General features: G+C 37.2%; 1 protein-coding gene across 1 annotated transcript in view; it reads right to left on the reverse strand.

Moving 5' to 3' along the window:
• The window catches only part of LOC107567926 (leucine-rich repeat and immunoglobulin-like domain-containing nogo receptor-interacting protein 2), a 175238-nt gene extending 170129 nt beyond the window's left edge, over positions 1 to 5109 (reverse strand). Inside the window, exon 1 of the mRNA XM_016253728.1 lies at positions 5035 to 5109. The gene's annotated coding sequence lies outside the window, so the exon portion shown is untranslated. The remainder of the gene's footprint in view (positions 1 to 5034) is intronic.
• Positions 5110 to 5310: the final 201 nt, after the last annotated feature.

Consider the following 5310-nt stretch of genomic DNA (forward strand, 5'->3'; position numbering starts at 1 on the left):
GCGCACGCGCATAAGAATCCAACTCTTAACAGTGTAAATAACTCAGAATGCATGAAATGACATTAGACCTCCAGTTAAGCGCAGCATATTGCACCAACAAGCGTGTTGCCAGTGACAACAAATAAGTACCACACATTCGCATAAACTAGCACAAGCATTTAACTGAAAACAAATAAATGAGTCTAAACAACACAGAAAGCCTTAACAACATGCATGTTGCAGATAACCTGAGAGCATTAAATGGAACTTAGCTTGTGAAGACATTCCAGAGAGTGAAACATAGCAGCTGTGAAGTGGATGCTGATCTCTTGATATCCTTCTTGGGGATGAAGTTCCCATCTGAACTTGTTCTTGAGTCAGTCACATAACTCGTGGAGTCCATGACAATAATGTAGAGATGCGTGAAGTAATGCTAACTCAGTGACTTCTGAATCAGGCAGCTTATGATCAATGCGGTGAATTCACGTGTTCAAGTTAACGAACTTGAATGAATCGGAGGTGAGACCATAGGGGAAACGAATTCCACTTCTCTAAATTCCCGATTCCTAGTGATGATGGTGTTTTGCCTGCCGAATTCGCCATTTAATTAGCTATTGAGCAATGCAAAAACTGCTGATAATACTGAGGGACCTTATATATGAATGCTTAGATAGGTGTCGTATTCCCATAGGTAGATGGGGATCAGCTGAGAGTCAGCTGATGCGAGCTTGACTACCGTGACCTGCCAAAACTAACTCTACGCTTGATTTAAACATTGCCTGTCCACATCACACAGTACACCAATTTGAAAATAATAAATAAATAAATAAACACTCCCTTTGCTACTATTAATCAGCCAAAAACATAGTCTCACACTAAGGCCACTGGTTGAGCCAAAACACAAAGTCTTTACCTTTCTCACGAGTACACCTATACATAACTTAAAACATGCATTTTTATTTTAAATGTACATCTATTTATAAAAATGCATTTGCTTCCTTAATTTTAGCCTGTTTACTTTGATATGTCATTTAATGTCAGCTCCATTATCCACTTCTATTTGGCCAAGTCAGAAGATCATCGTACATGAAACCAACACGAAACTAACCGCCACTGAGAATTAATTCAAAGAATAATAAAGAAAACCAGTGGTGTGGTAACTTATCAGAGCACACACTGTCACACTTATATTCAGCATTCAGCCAGCACTAATCATTCCTTCATATAACCTTCACATCAGGTAGCTAATAGCGGGGCCACACGCGCCAGCGCTACTGAGCTGTCCTTTGTGACAAATATTTTTTTCATTGTGCTGTGAAGGTGAGATGGTTTTCAAAGAGCTCCTGACACTGAATGAGATTTCAGCTTCCTTTCTTTGCACTGTTTTGCCGTTCAGAAGCATCTCTTCAGATCTGAAGGAAACAGTTCTTCAATCTAGCCATCAGCTGCTGGTTTCGCAAAGCTGTGACTGCCTGTCAGCCTACCAGATGGGGCCTTGATTTCAGAGGTATATGACTGGAGTCTCTCAGCAAGACTAATGTCTGATCTTTCCCTTTACCACTTTTAGTGCCCATTACAGTTATCAAGATTTAACAAAAAAAAATGCCTGTGAATTTGCTCTTTAATACTGTCATCTTTATGGTGTTGTTAGGATTTCTTCTAAAAGCTTTTAAAAACCATGCACCTTGTGAAACATAAAATCAGCACAAATATGAGCAATCACACCACACACGGTGAATTATCAGGGCGAAAAAACATTCTGCTATCCTCGACGCAAGTGCTCTGATTGCGGGATTGATGTTAAATGGAGCTACAGGCATGCGTTACTCGAGTGTAAAAGTAGCCTTCAGATGCACAGGGAGATGGAGGTGGTCAATCTGATAGAGTTTGCACAGCGAACAGTTTTCTAGGGCACGCACAGTATCAGTCGAGCCTTCCTGCTCTCATTCTGTAATCACTCTTATGGACATGACTTAATTAAAACATCAGATCAACTAGCACAGAATGCAGCCGAGTTCTCTGCAAATTAAAAATACATTTGGATGGCTGATGTGTCTTTAATGGCTTAATCATGCCTCTATATTGGATGTATTAAAACATACTGGGTGCAATATTTCCCAAATATTCATTGCAAAAGTGATGCAACTGGTGAGAAAATAAATAATAATAATAAACAGACAATGTGTCATGCAAATACAGCATAAGGCCAGTTATTTTTGGCCTTAACATCTGTTAAAAGTTTAAAAAGTGGAAAACTGAGAGGGGAATGTTTCTTACCCTGTTTCTAAATGTCAATTCAGCATTACTGATGAGATCATATGACTATCAGAGTTGTGCATTATTCAAAATTAATTAAGAATGCCTTTTAAATTGCAATACAATTCCCGAGGAAGACTACAGGATGCAGGACTGCAATTCATATTTGAATGCAAGGAAGTAGAATCAAATAAATTGAAAGAACTGTAAGTAGAAAAGTAGAAAATGCTGAATTTATCAAAACAAAGTTAAATGTTGCCTTGATAAAGCCTGGCTTAACTATACAGATTAAAAGTTTTGAAGTTTTAAAAAACAACAGCTAGATCCTTCCTGTTATTTCAATTGATCCTTCGCAAAGACCCGCCCCCCTTCATTACTGTTGCTGTCTGACAAGCTACACATCATGTTGTCACGCAGTGAAAAATATATCATGGAACACAGAGAAAACTTACAATGCACTGACAGACAAGACAGAGCAGGTTACTTTTGTTATGAACAAAGTGTAAGTTTTGAAATTTTGTCATGTTTTTAAGAAATTCAAACAATAAATACAGTTTTGTTTTTTGATGTGTCGTGACAGATCTCTGTAGCGCCTCAGTTAAAGAAGCAAGTGAACGGATCATCTCTTCCTCTTTACTAGTTATATCATGACATAAACATGAATGAACATCAGAAGGTATCTTGTTTCAACCGTGGAAGCATTTTTCAAGTTCAAATCCACTGATGTTAATCTACTCTCCTGTCTGGTTTGTTTTGTCGGACAAAAATGGCAGATTCTGCGTTATGATTGGTCAGATCGCCTGTCAATCATACTTCCTGCAAAAGGTCAATTAAAATTCCAATTCAACTTCTTATGGAGTGTAGCCAGTTCACTGATGACTATAAAAATTGTTTATTAATTACTAATTAATATTAAAGTTTCTCCTCCTTTACGATTGGGCAGCCTAACAGATCTAAAACCCAAACTCATGCCATTGGTTGAGATAATGGTGCTAGGCTGATTTGAATGTTTCAATGAAGAGTTGAGGTTTAGCTGATTAGCAAGGCCCCATAAGCCCCTGCTGGTAGATGTAGTAACAGCAACTTTTTCCACTGACCTCCATGCAAAGTTAGCTGTGTATTCTGACTAAATAGATTTTTGTAAGCATAATACATATACTGTTTGGGGTTAGTACGTTTTTTTATGTTTTTGAAACATACAGTAAAATCAATGTTGTCAAATATTACAATTTAAAATGGTAAAACATGTTAAAATTGTTAAAGTTTTCAACTTAAATGTATTTTATTTCAGTAAGTGTAACAATGTACATGTCTGTACTGTTACTTTTTGATCAGTTCAATGCAACCTTACTGAAGTATTAATTACTATAAAACAATTACTGACCCTCAACCTATTGAACAGTAGTGTACATGTTCTGATAGCATCACAAACCCCAGCGTTTACACTTTGAGGTGAGTGAATCTACAAATGCTTACTTACAGTTGTCTCTGGATATTATACTGGAATCAGAGAGCATTTAGCATAAACCAAATTACACACATCCCTTTAATTTAATTTCTACTGAGCGTTTTAGCATTCTGACAGTAATACTGACACTGTAGAAAATGATACCCACATATTCACACTTATGCTGAGACTTTCATTCCAGTCATGGTCTTTCCAACCGTTTCGCCTTTGAGACCTGTGTGTAATTGCAGAATAGCTGAATTAGGAGGCAAAATTTAGAGTGCTGGCTGATCAGCCTGTGAGAGAGGAGCGTGAGAGCTCTCAGCATCTACTACATTAGGAAACAAATGGAAGGATGAAATAGAGGTGAGCACACAGGGAGGGATCAGGGAAGAGATCAGATGCTAAAAATATGAGAAAAGCAACCAAATGCTTAATTTTAGAATGCCTCGAGGTAATGAGTTTTTCCCTCTTTAAATTTGTTTTCACAAAACAAAATAAGCACAAAAAAGAAACCACATGTAAAACAACTACTGTCTCTTACCTACATGTTCTCAATCATTTCAAAGAATATTTCTGCTTCATGTTCCTTGCTGAAGCAGAAACCACAAACGTGACAGGAACTGCAAGTGGCCAGAACGTTCAATGCGCCATGCTCCACTAGCGGACGCTGGCATTTGAAACTGGGCATTTAAACATGTGGCGATGACGTGTTTGACACCTCAGAGTAATTTCATCTCACATGTGCCCTTTGGGGAGAAAATGTCATACTGACACAGAGGATCAGGAGGAAGGAGAACAGAGCAGAAACAAGACTTCATATGAAGAAGAAGGTTAGGCATTTTTTCCCTTGCCAGCCCAGTCAAAGCACTACTATTATAATTAAACTTTTTTATTATTATTGTTGTTATTATTTGTAGAAACAATAAAACAAATTATTTTTTGTTTTTGTTTCTTTTTCTTTTTCACTCTCTCTATAAAACCTTTTACATGTAATGTACAATATTGACATTATGGTATCACATGAAAATAGAGTTTTCCCTGACAAACTCCTAATTTGCTGCTTATTAATAGTTGGTAAGGTAGTTTTTTTTTTCTTTTTTCTTTTTTTTTTCTCCAAAATACATATAGCTTAATATCATTATATTGGTAAGAAGAACACATAAAAGAACATTTAATATTTAAGCTTGCAAGGCATAAAAAATAAACAAGATCCAGGTAAATTTCCCGAGAAGGGCAAGTTAGAGTTCTGTCAATTGGTCTGAAACGCTCATTGTCACCGGGCCATCTTTAATGTTGAGTCCTGAGTTTCAGTTATCCACAGAACGTCAGTACAATTAAAAGTAACTTACCTGTCAAGCCTTCTGAATACAGATGTCAATGTGTGGGATGAATTTTTGCTTGCAGAAGACTGCTGCAACAGCAGAATTCACAGCAGGATCTGCAAATGAGATAAACGACAGAAGCTATTTATCTTACTGTGCTTGAAAATAACAAGCAGATAAATGTGCTTTATCTACAATCCATCTGATGCCCGGTTACACTGACATGGATGAACTTATTGTGGGATACAATGACTTGAGAAGTGCCTAGACAATCGGGAAACTTTTGACCATATATACCGCCTC

The sequence above is a fragment of the Sinocyclocheilus grahami genome, unplaced genomic scaffold, assembly GCF_001515645.1.
Source record: "Sinocyclocheilus grahami isolate Dianchi unplaced genomic scaffold, SAMN03320097.WGS_v1.1 scaffold1197.1, whole genome shotgun sequence".
NCBI classification, from domain to species: Eukaryota; Metazoa; Chordata; class Actinopteri; order Cypriniformes; family Cyprinidae; genus Sinocyclocheilus; species Sinocyclocheilus grahami.